Raw genomic sequence first — 14,729 nt, forward strand, 5'->3', positions numbered from 1 at the left:
AAGAATGTTAGGAGAAATGTGCCTGTTTTGATATTATTTATTTATTCTATTTATTGTTGTTGTTATTATTATGTTTCCTTGGTAAATATATGGTACCTGAGATACAAAGGTCCCACTTTCCATTATATGTAAATGACAACACTTTGCCTAAATAAAAAAAAAATCTTTTCAGAAACTGTGTGTGAGAGAGAGAAAATCAAACATATTAATCATTTACTGTGATGACTGGTAAAGTATAGTTTTGAACCTTAAAATGGTTAAGTAACTTCTACAGTAAAACACACTTTGGGTATACTATGTAAATATTTTCCTTTTCCAATCTGTAGATCCTCTGCTCATTTGCAGAGACAGCTGCAAAAATAAAAACGAGTCCTAGTGATTTGTTACAGGATTAGAACTGGTAATTGAAGACGAACGCTTGCCACTGGCCGCAGTGTATGTACTCACTGTTATATAAACTGTGAAACAATGCTGAATGTTGTCATTCCATATTACACAACAGTGAGGCAAATCAAGACCTTATGAGACAAAACAGATGAATCCAAAATGATGATTACATGAAAAGGCACTGCACAATTTACCGTAGGAGGTGAACTGTGAGCAAATGATAAAACTTTCAAGTAATGAAAACTAAAACAATCTAAACTGCAGTTTTAGGATGTCTCTGTGACTATTGCATAAGTATATATGGCTGGATATGTTACATTACACAATATTCAAATAGGATTTAAACCAGTCCTCTGAAGATCGAGATGTGAAAGATGAGGTGATTTAGAGTTGCATATAATCTCTTACTAGATATTTGATCAGTAGCCAAAATCTCACTAATGGCTATTTCAACTTCAGGGACGTGTTGTTTTTGTTTGAGGAAGCAAGTGCAATAAAGAGAAAAAGTAATTAAGTTCATGCAAGAGATCTAAGCTTTGAAAATAGGATGATACAAGCAGCTGTGGGGGAGGAGGAAATCTAATTCTGCTTGAAACATTGTCTTTCTGTGTCAAAAATTAAATCCTTCAATTTGCATGGGCAAACATTAACATTGCAAGAAGCAGCTTTGAAGAAGTTCCAGCTGGCTTAGTAGGTGGCCTGCCGCATGCTGAACAACACTGGTCAATGCAAACATTTTACCCCACTGCTCTCTACACTGGCTTCCTGTAGAATACTGGAATGAGTCCAAGGTACTGATCTTGAACTTCAAAGCCCATAACAGAATGCACTCAAGGTGTGTCCCTTTGTGCCTGGAACAGGGGACACTGTTTTGCTAAGAGAGCCCACACCTCTTATTTGTATGACACGAGTACCTGTAGCCCCCAGCTGAGATCAGGGCCCCATTGTGTGAGACAGGCCCTGAACTGAAGAGCTTCCACTCTAAACAGCTACAAGGATGGAAAACAGGAAAAGAGAAATGAAAGGACTTGCCCAAGGTCAAACAGCAGGGCAGTGATATTGCTAGGAATAGAAGCAAGATCTCCTGACTCTCATGCTAGGTCCCTATTTGCTAGATAAGGGTTTCTCAGTCCATAGGTTGGGACCCAAATTTGGGGTGCCAGAATGTTTCAAAGAGTCGCATGGCAGATCCTGGGGCTCTTGTCCCACTGGGCAGGTTGGGCTTGCTTGCCTGGTCAAGGCACTGCAACCTCTAGGGTCCCAGTGCCGCTCAGATTTGGCCCTGCTGTCATGATGACGGGAGCCCGGGTAGGCCAAATTTTAGTGAGTGGCACTGCAACCTCATGAGCCAGGTCACAACTCCACTTATACAAACTTGGTCCAGTCAGGGAGGCAGGGTGAACCTGAATGGCACTGCAACCCTGGAGGTTGCAATGCCTGGAGCAGAGAGACAAGCCCGGACAGCTGCAGGAGCTGCAGGAGCTGCCACTGTGGGGTGAGTGCCAGGCAGGATCCAAACCCCCGAGGGGCAGGATCCGACCGAAACCACCTCAGGGCAGGGCTGTAACCAGGGCAGGGCAAGCGGGGCAGCTGCTCAGGGCACAAAGCCGCAGGGGCAGCTCAGGCTGGCAACACCAGACAGCTCGGGCCAGCCCCATGTGGCAGGGCTCAGTCAGGTCAGCCCCACGTGGCGGGGTGGCAGGGCGGCGAGGCTCAGGGAGGGAGCACCACCTTCACCCCTTGACTCATCTGAGTGGGACATCCAGCCAAAAAATCAGGGGGCCACTTGATTATGCATGTCCACACCCCTCCCCCCCAAACACATTGCTTCTGGTAAAGGGCACAAATATAGTCAACCGGACCAGATGGTATTCACCCAAGAGTTCTGAAGGAACTCAAATGTGAAATTGCAAGACTACTAAGTATAGTCTGTAACCTATCATTTAAATCAGCTTCTGTACCAAATGACTGGAGGATAGCTAATGTGATGCCAATTTTTAAAAAGGGCTCCAGAGGTGATCCCAGTAATTACAGGCTGGTAAGCCTGACTGCGGTACCAGGCAAACTGGTTGAAACTATAGTAAAGAACAAAATTGTCAGACACATAGATGAACATAATTTGTTGGTGAAGAGTCAACATGGTTTTTGTAAAGGAAAATCATGCCTCACCAATCTACTAGAATTCTTTGAGAGGGTCAACAAGCATGTGGACAAGGGAGATGCAGTGGATATAGTGTATTTAGATTTTCAGAAAGCCTTTGACAAGGTCCCTCACCAAAGGCTCTTAAGCAAAGTAAGCAGTCATGGGATAAGAGGAAAGGTTCTCTCATGGATTGGTATCTGGTTAAAAGATAGGAAACAGGGTAGGAATAAATGGTCAGTTTTCAGAATGGAGAGAGGTAAATAGTGGTTTCCCCCAGAGGACTGTATTGGGACCATTCCTATTTAATATATTCATAAATGATCTGGAAAAAGGGGTAAACAGTGAGGTGGCAAAATTTGCAGATGATACAAAACTACTCAAGATAGTTAAGTCCCAGGCACACTGTGAAGAGCTACAAAAGGATCTCACAAAACTGGGTGACTGGGCAACAAAATGAAAACAGATGAAATTCAGTGTTGATAAATGCAAAGTAATGCATATTGGAAAGCATAATCCCAACTATACATATAAAATGATGGGGTCTAAATTAGCTGTTACCACTCAAGAAAGAGATCTTGAGGTCATTGTGGATAGTTTTCTGAAAACATCCACTCGATGTGCAACGGCAGTCAAAAAAGCGAACAGAATGTTGGGAATCATTAAGAAAGGGATAGCTAATAAGACAGAAAATATCATATTGCCTCTATATAATTCCATGGTGCACCCACATCTTGAATACTGCATGCAGATGTGGTTGCCCCATCACAAAAAAGATATATTGGACTTGGAAAAGGTTCAGAAAAGGGCAACAAAAATGATTAGGGGTATGGAACGGCTGCTGTATGAAGAGAGATTAATAAGACTGGGACTTTTCAGCTTGGAAAAGAGACGACTAAGGGGGGATATGATAGAAGTCTATAAAATCATGACTGGTGTGGAGAAAGTAAATAAGGAAGTGTTATTTACTTCTGCTCATAACACAAGAACTAGGGTCACCAAATGAAATTAATAGGCAGCAGGTTTAAAACAAACAAAAGGAAGTATTTTTTCACACAATGCACAATCAACCTGTGGAACTCCTTGCCAGAAGACGTTGTGAAGGCCAAGACTATAACAGGGTTCAAAAAAGAATTAGATAAGTTCATGGAAGATAGGTCCAATAATGGCTATTAGTCAGGATGAGCAGGGATGGTGTCCCTATCCTCTGTTTGCCAGAAGCTGGGAATGAGCGACAGGGAATGGATCACTTGATGATTCCCTGTTCTGTTCATTCCCTCTGGGGCACCTGGCATTGGCCACTGTCGGAAGACAGGATACCGGGCTAGATGGACCTTTGGATGGACCAGTATGGCCGTTCTTATGTTTTTAATATGCTTGCTTGCCCAAGGCGCTAAAATGCCTAGTTACGGCTCTCCTGAGAACCCCCACCCCTCCAGACTATTTACTGGGTCGCGATAGGCCATAAACATTTGCAAAGGAGTCCTGAGCCCAAAAAAGGTTGAGAACCACTCTGCTAAATAATGCTGCCTCCCCTGAAACACTGTCCCATAAGCACTAAGTACAAATGCAACTGTCTTCAAGTTGCAAAGTAAAACCCCCATCTCTTTGTTGTCCTTTCCATGATAAATAATCCTACTGTTTTATATATCCCACTAATTCCATGTCCCTGATAAGGAGGAGAGGCACAAAAGGAAGAAATCTTTACATGGGTAGTGTTAGTTTTGGTGGGGTGTTTGATGATGACTGCAGTATACATATCTATATTACACAAACAGGTATGTTAAAAGAACATTATTAGGGTTGCAAAGTCGAGCAGTCAGAAGTTAGGAAATGCCAGAATTAAGGTTGCTTGTTCATGTCATCAGACCCTGTAGCTCTCCTGTAGACACCCTATTACCCTGAGTGACAGGGGCTTGTGCTGATGGTGAAGGGCCCAGATTCAATCCTCACTGATGCCTAGCATGGCTATAGTTGGCCATGAAGTTTACTTACCCATCAGCGTAGGTTGTTTAGCCCATTACTGGTTATGTGTGGTTCTGCTGCTGCTGGCCCTCTCTGTGATGTAATGCCATCACCTCACCTGAGGACACAGCACATCAAGGGCAATCTATAAGCTTCCATTAGGTGTTCATTTCCATAATGGATGATGAGCCATAGTCACATCATAGAAAGAAAGGGTGGAGTTCTCCAGGGGAAACTGCTGGAGCTTCAGTCTCTGCCCCCACCCCAGGCCCCCTCCCTCCAAGGGGCTTTCAAAAGTTAATCCCACTCCAAGGTAAACAAAGCAGCTCGGAAATCTGGCAAGAGAAGGTTGGGTTTCAGAGTCTGAGCTCCAGCCCAAGTGAGAAAGGCCACACTGCTAATTTTAGCACTGTAGTGTGAGCTTTGTGAGCCCGGGATCTGTAGCCCTGGGCTCTGAGATTTGCTGCCATGGGAGGCCTGACTTTCAGACTAACCAGCTCAGCTTGCGTTTCATACAGTAAATAAAATGCCCTCAAATGAGCTACAGGTCAAGAATTGTTCATGGCAATTGTTCAGCAGGTAGTTTGGAAGACCCAGTACATTAAAGAGACTCATAAATTGCTTGCAGACAGTGGTGACAAGGCGAGTCGCATCATAGGCGCATTTAACTTGCACGATTTTAACTATACACGCTCGGCAAAACAAAACAAAACAAAAGAGAAAAATAACAATTTAAATACTGTACCTGTAGTGTGGGCGATTCCGCCTGCCAATCCACTCAATGAGCATTTGACTCTACGCAATTTTCGCCTTACGCGCTGACTTCAGAACCTAACCCCCGCGTAAGATGCGACTCCCCTATAAATGCTTTGTTATGAATTATTTACTTGGTCTTAAAAGAGGTCCTGACTCTCCTCCCTGTTAATTCATTAATAGCTCCATGCTCTGCGAAGCAGCATGGAGACGCTCGGGGACAGGCAGCTGAGCATTCTCACCAGATGGCTGAAAGAAGTGGGCCCCTTACTGGAGGGACTCAGTGTCAGAGCACTACTCCAGCCCCACCTCAGTGTGAGGGCCTTCACCAGGAGGTCTGAAGAGCAGCTTCTTCCTCCTCATTGGTGGCGAGAAGGAGAAGGGACAAAAGAGAGAAAAGCGCAAGGGAGGAAAAGGGAAGCGCACCAGGACAAACCTCAAACAGCCCCACTGAGTCTAAGGGACAGGGTCCCAGCTGGGAAATATTTCTGACATTTTAACCTCGTGTTTTCTGTGCCTAGCATACAGCCAGTGACAGATGGCTCAGACTGAACAGGTTCCAAACCTCAGTGATGCTCTTACCCTGTAAGCAGGGAAGGTCTGTTTTCTACTAAAATCAATAGCAGGAAAAGAGAAAAACTCCAACGAGGCTCCGCCCTAGCGCTCAGGTGAGTGAACTACATCCTGTCTTAAGTCCTCCTAAGAGATACCTTGAGATAAAGACTTGCTGCAACCAGGCCACAGGGATCCCCTGCCCTGCATGGCTGATGTCCCGTTTGCTGTAGATACAGCCTGCATGCCTTGTTCCTAAATGCATAATTTTGCGTTTAACTGTAGCAAAACCCATTTTGTTAGCATGGGCCCAGCTTACCAAGTGCTCTAGCTCACTCTGTATGACTGCCCTGTCCTCACTATGATTTACCACTCCACTCATTCTAGTGTCAGGTGCAAATTTTATCAGCTTTTATATTGACTTCCAAATCACTGGTGAAAATGTTGAACAAGCTTGTTCAACCCCACAGGCACCACAAACATGTGGGGCACTGCAGACCAGGAACAGGTATGTCAGCCCTGCTTTCACATGGAGTCAGAACACACAACACACATGGAGACTGTCATAACTATAAAGGGAAGGGTAACAGCCCTCCTGTGTACAATACTATAAAATCCCTCCTGGCCAGATACTCCAAAATCCTTTTACCTGTAAAGGGTTAAGAAGCTCAGGTAACCTGGCTGACACCTGACCCAAAGGACCAATAAGGGGACAAGATACTTTCAAATCTTGGTGGGGGGGAAAGCTTTTGTTTGTGCTTTTTGTTTTGGGGGAGTTCACTCTTGGGACTGAGAGGGACCAGACATCAATCCATGCTCTCCAAATCTTTCTGAACAAGTCTCTCATATTTCAAACCTGTAAGTAAACAGCCAGGCAAGGCGTGTTAGTTTTATCTTTGTTTTCTCAACTTGTAAATGTACCTTTTACTAGGGTGTTTACCTCTGTTTGCTGTAACTTTGAACCTAAGGCTAGAGGGGGGTCCTCTGGGCTCTTTAAGTTTGATTACCCTGTAAAGTTATTTTCCATCCTGATTTTACAGAGATGATGTTGACCTTTTTCTTTAATTAAAAGCCTTCTTTTTAAGAACCTGATTGATTTTTCCTTGTTTTTAGATCCAAGGGGGTTGGATCTTGATCCACCAGGAGTTGGTGGGAGAAAGGAGGGGGGATGGTTAATTTCTCCTTGTTTTAAGATCCAAGGGGTTTAGATCTGTATTCACCAGGGAATATGTGAAGAGTCTCTCAAGGCTACCCAGGGAAGGGAATTAGCACATTGGGAGTGGTGGCCGCGGACCAGATCTAAGCTGGTAGTTAAGCTTAGAAGTTTTCATGCAGGACCCCACATCTGTACCCTAAAGTTCAGAGTGGGGAAGGAGCCTTGACAGAGATGTTAGAAAAAAACAACAGCTTCTGTCTGGAAGGTTGACGTGTAGCATTACTTTATGGAGTCGTGAGTCTGTATCATAATGGACATGGACAATGGGAGATGGGGAGGAGCTGATCAGCGGGGCTGCTGGTGGGTGTTGAGCACCGACCATTTTTTTCCCTGTGGTCTAGCCCCGGACCACCCACAGAACCAGTGCCTATGCCTACATGGGCCATCAGCAGAGTTGGAACTTTTGGATTCACCACACAACCCTCTCCCACTGGACCTATTGGAGTAACTGATAGCAGTAGTAGGTTGTCATTCTCTTTATGGACCAGCATTAGAGGAGGATGAGACACACTTTGACAGTGGGTTTCATAGCCATTTGCTTACAGCAGAGGAATAGTGAGACTCAGGAATCTTAGATTCCCTTCCCAGTGCTGGAGGGGAGTGTGCTCTTCTGCCTTGTCCCCATTCCACTCCTGTCTCTTCATCCCAGCCCTAGTCTCCTTGACCAGCTAGTCCTAAGCTTCCCCTCCAAACTCACTGTCTGAGTCCCAATCTCCCTCCCCTTCCCAGTCTCCCCTCATTCCCACATCCAGTCCCAGACTCCTTGTCAGGCTAGTGCCCACCATCCAGCTCCTCATGCAATCTGTCTCTCCCCGCCCATCCACTACCCACCGGCTCCCAGTCTCCTTCATCAGGTTCCCCATCCAATCTCAGTCTGTCCCCATCCCCAACTCTTTGCTCCAGTCTCTCCCCTCCCCACGCCCCGTTTCTGCACGTCTCACAATCCCAACCTCCTTGCCCACCGCGTACTGGTCTGACCTTTCTGAACTACTAGTTCTATTTTATCCCCCACTCCCAGCCAGTCACAGTCTTCACTCCCATCTCCCCATCCAACTTGTCTCTCTCCCCCACCCTGGCCTTCAGACCCAATCTCCCTCCCCAGGCTCCTCCTCCATTTTGAGTGTCTCCCACCCACCTAGGCCTCTTTGCCCAGCCAGTCCCATTTCTCCCGTGGAGTCTTGTCAGATCTCTCCCCCATGTCTTCTTTCCTTTCCCCCCACCCCATCCACTCAATTGGTTCTCAGTCCCAGTCACCCACCCCCAACTCCCAGTCTCTATCCCCACTGCAACGCCTAGTCCCAATTTCTCTTCCACCCCCAGTCTCTAGTCCCAGTTTCTGCCTTCTCCATCATAGGCGCCGAGTGGGAGTGGGGGCGGAGCCTGGGGCGGTGGGGGGGTCAAGCACCCACATGAGAGAGGGGAAGTCAGCACCTATGCTCGCCATCTCTCCCTGACCCAAGCCCTTGTCCCAACCTACACTCCCTGACATACACTTGTCCAGCTCTTGTCCTCTCTGCTTTCATGTAAGGCATCTTTCTACTCCATATTGCCTGGACCCAGCAGGGGGGTCATTGAGGAAAGACAGTCTCCCAGCTCTCAAGTCAGTGCCTGAGCTGGTGTGGCGGTGGTCCACTGAAACCCGGAGCTGCAGTTGCTGGGAAAGTCTCCCCACTCTGGGCAGGCGCACACCCAGTCAGGACAGAATCTTTGGGAAATTTAACTGCTAAAAATCTGCATCTCTACTGAGCATGTGCAAACTGAGATTTTTTTCAAAGGCTCATAATTTGGGCAGATTTTTACAGGGATGGCAAAAGGTACATGCCTAACACAGCAGCCACACCCCTCCCTAAAGTTTGAAAAAGCTATAAGCAACTGACAACAGGGTCTTATAATGGGAAGCATCAGCCAATAATAATAGGCAGTGCTGCCAACCCCACCTGTAACAGAATCTACAGTTTTGCTGTGGGAGGATTGCAATGGGGTGTTAGGATTTACCGAGAGATCTTTTGGAAGAGTAAAACTACGGTGCCTAATCCGGTGTTAAATTGTCCAGTACCCAAATCCTTAGCATCCATTGCTATGGTGTGGTAGTTTCACAGGCTTCATTCTCTATTTTTTTCTCTTACTTGCGCAATGTAGCGTAGCCCTTGCTGGGGAGTTGTCCTGAATCAAAGGCCTAATTTAAAGTCCAATGAAATCACAGGAGACTTTCCATCAGGCCTTGGCTCTTGCCCTAATTTCTTATTTTAAAGTTTGGTCTCTATTTTCATCCCTGGAAACCTCTGTCTCCTATACAATAGCACCATCGCATCAAATGCAGACTGCTTCTCTTCATTTTTAAGATGCGTCCTGGCCTTGCTGCACTCTGCCTTTAATCTCTTATGGGCAGTCCCACCTTCAGCCCCTGCTCCTGCTCTGACAACAATGCCAGCTTCATTATTTTTTCCCAACCAGAAAGCTATTGGTCTTTCTTCCATTATGTATGGAAGGAGCTCCCTGTTTCAAATGAATGAATAAATAGTCTGAAAAACCATCTCATTGTCCTTTTTCAAATCCCCCCTTAAAACTCACCTCTGCTGTGATGCCCACAAGACATTTGACTGTGTCTAGGAAGCAGGTGTGCTGTGACTGCTGCTCATTACACTGATTTTTGCTCTCTTGTATACTCCCATCTGGTCACTGTCTCCCCCATTGGTAATTATCCTTATCCCATAGACAGTTTGCTTGGCTCTGCCCCACCCAGGGGCTGTGGACCAACTGTTTGCTCTGCCCTGTCCTGTCCAGAGAGTTGGAGCCCCCTGTGACACCCTAGCACCCCAGTATTCACCACTGTCATGTAATTAGGGTATGTTTTGTACAAAGTCTGCCTTGTGAGGTATCATTCTAAAAGTCTTGATCTGCTAGACACTAATATCTCATTGGGTTGTATGTGTTATTGTATATGAAGTTTGGCTACGTATGTTTTTACTGAAACATGTTGTGAGGTTGAAAACACCCACAAGCAGCCTTTCAGGTACAACAGGAAAAAGGCCAAACAATGTTAATGGCTTATTGAGGAAATGCACACAAGCACAAGGATTACCCCGGAAACTATGTACAATAAAAACCTCTCAGAGATAGCTCTACACAATGGGGACTGTTTGACCCAGGCCACAGCAAAAGGTTTCCAGCGAGTAGGAAAATGCTATAAAAGGGAGAAAATGACATCATAGGGGGAATCTCACTCACCCTACAATAGCACACCTGGAAACATCTGAGGAATAAAGACTGAACAGAGGGGAAACTGAATGGCCGAGGCTAAAGGGATTGCTAGCCTGTGTATGAAAACCTGGGAAACCCAAGCTGCAAACCAAGGCAGATTGTGCCTTAAGAATCTGCCAGGCTGTTTATCACTCAGGGTGAGAATTTGCTAATTCATATCCTAGCTATGTAGTATGTTAAGATCACTTTGTGGTTTTGTTTATTTACTAGATAATCTGCTTTGATCACTATCACTCATAATTACTTAAAATCTATCCTTTTGTAGTTAATAAACTCATTTTGTGTTTCAATCCAAACCAGTGTGCTTTGCCCTGCCCCACCCCGCCCGTGTGCTGCGGCCTGTGTGTTTGCTGTACCCCACCCAGAGGTCAGAGCCCCCCATTAATATTGCCTGCCCCAGCCAGGAGGCTCAAGGACCATCGACTGTTTGCTTCGCCCGGCCCCACGCAGGGTCTACGGACTGAGAGCCCTCGTTACTGCAATTGCCTGAGCCCACAGGGCGTCCTGGCGGTAGTGTGACGGGTTGTCTCAAGCTCACGCTGGGCCAACAAGGGTGGCCCCACTCAACACACAGGGGCCACCGTGACAGGGTCTCATAATTGTTGCCAGATTCCAAGGTGCATCCTTTTGAGAGTGACGGGAACAGTAATTTTTCCTTTTTTTAATTCTAGTTAGTTTTATATTCTCTTATTCCTCTCCTCCTTCTGCTGTCGGGTTTTCTTATCTAATCTCTGGAGTTCCCATTGCCTGACTTTATGTAAGCAGTTGCCATTTTATTTTTTGTCTTTGTTACCTGAAAGCTGGTTTTCCTGGCTTGCGTAATTACGCAATGCTGGTAGAAGCCTTGGGACTCCCAAAGCGTTCATAAACAAACCCCTCCACGCTCACTGAACCAGTCCCTCTGGTTACCTTTCCAGGCTTTAAAAAACTGACAAGTTCCAGGTGTTCCACATAGCAGGAGCCTGTTACTTTATTCAGGAGGGTTTGTGCGAGCAGCTTGCAGAGACATTCACATCTGCTATTTCATAGTGTCACTGGTAAAATATGCCAGATGCAAGGCAAGTCAACATGAAAAAGGAGAGAGAACACAAATGTTGTTAGTTACACTATCCTTGACATTTATCAATGTCGTATTGTTCCTGGGTTTAATAGCGAACTAGCCTGTCTGTTCTTTTCGCCCCTTTCCCAACGATACAGAGTGCTTATTAATGTGCCGCCTCTTGCGTAATAAAAAGGATATGACAAACCCAAGGAATTTCTATTTGTCTGATTGCAAATAATGAAACTGCGCAAGGCTGGATCCCTGAAAGCCAACACTTTTGTGTTACTGTGGATAGTGAATTGTTAAGATCCAAACAATAACCCAGTTTTACATGTTGGTTTTGCTAATGAAGAGCGATGGAATTCTTCCTAATCACTGCCTGAGAGGAGATTGTTTGCACGATGGAAAGGCCTAGCTGAGCCTTAAGTAGGGGACGTATAGTTGCCAACTAACAAACCAGATGCCTCTCTCGCCCACTGCTACTAATGCACCTTAGAGAACACTAACTGTGGAGGCAGCTGCAGAGGTCTCTTGGCCTCCACCCCTTCTCCTTGAGGGAACAAAATGTCAGCTCTCAGCCCGCAGCCGGGAAGGTGAATGGTGGGTGATGAAGAGAAGGAAACCAACACAAAACCCTTGATATCAAACTCTCGAGAAAGTCCAGAAGGGTTTTTATAAACATGGTTTTAATTTTCTACAAAATGAGATGAGTTAGTAATAACATGTAATGAGAAGAGAAGCAATTACAGCACACTGCTAATTAAGCACTAAAAAATCTTAGTGCATTTGCCGGCACCTTCCAATTAAGGAATCATTCAAAATGTGATACGCTTCCCCTGATAAATAAATAAAATGACAGTTGTTTGTAATTTAAAATTACAGCAAAATCCATTTGTTTTAACCTGTTGTAAAGCTAAGCACAGTCTCTGGTGAAATCAGGACAGACTGCTTCCACTCCGATTTCAAATTTTTGTTGTTGGCTTTTTTGTGGTTTGTTTTGTTTTTTGCAAACAGTTACTGAAAAATGACACTCATTATTTCCCCACAGTAGATGACACGAGCATCGTTTTCTTGTTGGATGTAGTCCAGTTCTACCCTGCACTGTCTGCACGCGGCTGGGTTGTTTGGGAAATCAACTCATGAGCTGTAATTTATCACTCCAGCTGGTGCCTGTACAGCACTACTGAAGGGATGTGCTAATTACCTGGTACTAATTCAAGCAGAGACCAGCACAGCACGCTTTCTGACTTGTAGGTAGTATGAGGATGTTTTTGAGTCTAGAAAGAAAAAAGCTTCTTTGCATTTCCATGTGTGTAATGCTTCATGTCCTGGTTATATGACTCTTAATTGAAGTCAGATGAGGCATCGCCACACATTGAGCAGATTTACAGTAAGAAAACATTTAAAGAAATAAGGCAATATAAGCTCCATTTATATATTGCCTTCCATGCCTCCTAATATTCTTTGCAATCCATTAATTAAAGAAAACAAAACCAAAACCAAAACAGACGACTGAGTTGAACAGACCAAAGAGATTTTGGATCAGCTCCTGAGCTGTGATAAAGTGCCATAACTCCACTGAAATAACTGAATGAAGCTATGCTGGGGATTACACACCAGCTGAGGATTTGGCCTCTGGGTCCTAAAAAGTCTTCTCTCTAACCGGGACCACAGAAGGAGGGCTCCCATAAATGATGGACACACTGATGATTGGCATAAATGTTCTTGGAAAAGGCCTACAGAGTCATCTAGTCCACAGTGTCTGAACCTTTCAGGTTGGGACCCGTTATTTGAAGGCAAACACTTTCACAACCCCCTTTGTTTATTCTTACTTACTTAAACCTGAGAGGGTGACAGAGAACACATCACCTCAAGGGATAAGTGTGTGCAAGTAACATTTCCTTTGCTTTAGATCAGGGGCGGGCAAACTTTTGGCCTGAGGGCCGTATCGGGTTTCGTAAATTGTATGGAGGGCAGGTTAGGGGAGGGGGTCGTGGCCCGGCCCCCACCTCCTATCTGCCCCCCCAGGACTCCTGCCCCATCCAACGCCCTCCCCCCCGTTCCCTGATGGCCCCTCTGGGACCCCTGCCCCATCCACACCCCCCCGCTCCCTGTCCCCTGACCACTCCTGGACCCCCGCCGCTCCATCCAACCCCTCCTCTCATTCCTGACGGCCCCCCTGGGACCCCTGTCCCATCCAACCCCCCCTTCTCCCTGTCCCCTGACTGCCGCCGGATCCCCTTCCCCTGACTGCCCCCTGCCGCCCCATCCAACCCCCCCTCCTTCCTGACTACCCCCCCCGGGACCCCTGCCCTCATTCAACCCCCCTGTTTCCCCCCCGACCACCACCCTGCCCTCTATCCACACCCCCGCCCCCAACCACCACCCCGAACTCCCCTGCCCTCTATCCAACCCCCCCCCCCACTCCCTGCCCCCTTACCGCGCTGCCTGGAGCACTGGTGGCTGGCGGTGCTACAGCTGCGCCGCTCGGAGCGGGGCCACACTGCTTCTGCCGCCACCATGCAGCACAGAGACCGGGTCAGGCCGGGCTCTGCAGCTGCGCTGCCCCAGGAGCTCACAGCCCCACCGCCCAGAGCATTGCGCCGGCGGCGGAGTGAGCGAGCTGAGGCTGCGGGGGAGAAGGAACAGCTGGGGAGGGGCCGGGGGCTAGTCTCCCGGGCCAGGACCTCAGAGGTCGGGCAGGACGGGCCCACGGGCTGGATGTGGCCCACGGGCCGTAGTTTGCCCACCCCTGCTTTAGATTGTAATATATTTTTCAATGCCTTGCAACTCCCCAGTTGTCTTTCGTGACCCCCTTAGGGGTTGTGACCCACAGATTGATAAATACGGCTTGCCCTGGTTCCAGCAATAACATATTGTTCCCTGTAATGTATTTTGTAGTGCTCTGGCCAGGGTGATATTAAAAGGTTCAAATGACGTATCCTCTCTGCAAAAATAATCGCATGATCTATTAGATCTTGCTTTGAAAAAGCTTTGAAAACACTCCTTTTTCTTAGTCGTATTCTGTTTCTCCTAGTTTTCTGCTTCTAAATTTCCTCCAGGGTGTTTACACCTCACATAGCCTTGTGGACAATTATGGTGGCTCTTTTGTTAATCATTAACCAAGATACAGTTGGTCTTTCCACCCTCTTGAGGGTTTTTATTGCTCTTCTCAAGTTTTGCTAATTAGTTTACATCTTTCTGGTATATGAACACAAGTGAAAACAATAATCTTAGCTTAATCTCACCAGGGTCATATAGATGAGTTACTATCTCCCTGCCCAGCTACAATGATGCCTGCTGTACACTGCCCCAAATTACATTAACTGTTTTTTGGCTTCATATCACAAAACATTTCCAAATTTGCCATTCACACTCTTAACATTACTGCTCATGAGGGCTGTCCCTGCTAT

Source organism: Emys orbicularis, chromosome 1 (assembly GCF_028017835.1).
Source record: "Emys orbicularis isolate rEmyOrb1 chromosome 1, rEmyOrb1.hap1, whole genome shotgun sequence".
Classification (NCBI taxonomy): Eukaryota; Metazoa; Chordata; order Testudines; family Emydidae; genus Emys; species Emys orbicularis.